Here is a 2,636-nt window from a genome sequence, read left to right on the forward strand (position 1 = left end):
GAGTATCTACTTACAAATTTTTAACTGCATCTAGCCCAGGAAATACTTTGTGCCTAGTAGCAGTGTCTGCTAGTCAGCGGATTATCCCGGCTGTTAAGCAAGCTACACCACCTGTAGTTTGGACACTTAATTTTTTCAAAGGAAATGCTTCGGGACCACGGGATACTTAGTGAAGAGCATCAGGAGGCACCCCAAGGCATAGGGGCTGGGACTGGCACTAGGATGCCTTGCGGTGGACAGCCGAGCTCGATCCTTATAAAAGCTTTTTAACTGCAGCAGCTTTAGTGGACACTACTGGAGCTGGAATTACGCGGCTGCTGGCATGAGACTTGCCCTCCAATAGATCCTTGTAAATGGATTTAAAGTGTATTCATTCAAATTAGAGGGACAATTTAAATTAAAAAGCTTAGAGCTGCCTCCACCACAGGGGGGCTCTCTCGACCCACCAGCGGACAGGCACCAGTATTGGGAGAGGGGGGCTGGCCGTCAGGGTTCACCGCGGCTCTGGCACAAACCCGGCGACACGGAGGTGGCACGGGCAGGAGCGGACTGGCCGTCTCGGCTTCTCACTTTTTGGATTTTAGAAGGGCATGACATGCCTATATCTGTGTCTCCCCCTCCTTTTACTCCTCCACCTCTTTTCTTTTCGCATGACTATATGTACTTGTCACTTTTCCATGTGTTAGTTGTGTCTTCTGAGCAGTTTGTCAGCTTTTGGACACCTTTGAAGGTGTTTTCTATGTGTTTCTATGTGTTTTTGTTTGCCTGCCATTGGTTTTAACGGTGTTCGAAGGTGTTCGACGAACAGTTCGACGAACAGTTCGGCGAACACACGGGTGTTCGACGAACCGAACCGAACTCGAACACTACGGGGGTGGCTCAACACTACGGCATACACCTGTACCCGACAATTTAGAACCGAAAGAATAGAGCTTCACACATAGATTAGATAGATATAAACATGTCAGCCACATATATACGAAGTACAGTGAAAGTGCTGCTTACTGTACTTGTCATTTAGCGTAAAGGATTTATCAAAAAAAATAATAGTGTTTTCATGCACCGTCTCTTTAAAAAAGCCGGCCGGCAATTCAGCAGCGGTACCCGACAATTTAGAATAGAAAGAATAGAGAATCACACATAGATTAGATAGATAGAAACATGTCAGTCACATATATATGAAGTACAGTGACAGTGCTGCTTACTGTACTTGTCATTTAGCGTAAAGGATTTATCAAAAAAAATAATAGTGTTTTCATGCACCGTCTCTTTAAAAAAGCCGGCAGGCAATTCAGCAGCGGTACCCGACAATTTATAACAGACAGAATAGAGCTTCACACATAGATTAGATAGATAGAAACATGTCAGTCACATATATATGAAGTACAGTGATAGTGTTGGTTACTGTACTTGTCATTTAGTATTAAAATAAAGGATTTATTATTAAAAAAATTGGCGTGGGGTTCCCCTTAATTTTAGGCTCTAGCGGAGGTTAAGCAGACGGCTGGGGCAGATGTTTGAAGCCTGGGAAGGGGGTAATACCCACGGAGCTTCCCAGGCTACTAATATCAGCCCCCAGCTGAATACATAGCCTTTACTAGCTATTAAAATGGGGGACCCCCCCAAAAAAATGACGTGGGGTCCCCCCTAATTTAATAGCTAGCAAAGGCTAGGCAGACAGCTGGGGGCTGATATTTATAGCCCAGGAAGGGAGCCATGAATATTGGCCCCCTCCCAGGCTAGAAACACCAGCCGTCAGCCGCCCCAGAAATGGCGCATTCATAGGATGCGCCAATTCTGGCACTTAGCCTCGCTCTTCCACGCTGCCCTGGTGCTGTGGCAGGGGGTAATAGGGTTGGGGTTGATGTCAGCTTATAATGCCAGCTGACATCAAGCCCAGGTTAGTAATGGAGAGGCGTCTATAAGACACCCCCATTACTAACCCCATAGTCAAAGTTAAAAAAAACACAAACACCCAGAATAAAGTCCTTTAATTGAAATAAAGACACAATCCTTTATTGTTCTAAATTAAACCATACTTACCGTCACGCCCATTCCAGCTGAAGCCAACGATCTCCTGCAATAAAAGGAAAATAATAAAGCAACCTCATCCTTACCTTTCCATGGTTCCCACGACAGCTTCAGCTCTGCTACATCGAGATGACAGGCTGGACCGCAGCAGAACGCTGCCATCCAGCCTCTCAACCCGCAGACACTGAGAAGCGCAGGCTTGCTTGCGCTGCTCAGCGTCTCTCTGTGACGACATCCAGATGAGCCGAGTTCATGTCCAATGAACTCGGCTCACCTCATGCACGTCACTGACAGCGTGGGAAAATTCTCACGCTGAAGCGGTGAGTGCAGGAGAATTCTCCCACGCTGTCAGTGACGTGCATAAGGTGAGCTCATGTCCAATGAACTCAGCTCACCTCCTGCACGTCACTGACAGCGTGGGAGAATTCTCCTGCACTCAGCGCTTCAGCGTGAGAATTCTCCCACGCTGAAGCGCTGAGTGCAGGAGAATTTTCCCACGCTGTCAGTGACGTGCATGAGGTGAGCCGAGTTCATTGGACATTAACTCGGCTCATCTGGATGCCCTCACAGAGAGACACTGTGGAGCGCAAGCAAGCCTGCGCTTC

The sequence above is a fragment of the Phyllobates terribilis genome, unplaced genomic scaffold (genome assembly GCF_046119375.1).
Source record: "Phyllobates terribilis strain yellow unplaced genomic scaffold, ASM4611937v1 Scaffold_298__1_contigs__length_2340664, whole genome shotgun sequence".
In the NCBI taxonomy this organism is placed as follows: Eukaryota; Metazoa; Chordata; class Amphibia; order Anura; family Dendrobatidae; genus Phyllobates; species Phyllobates terribilis.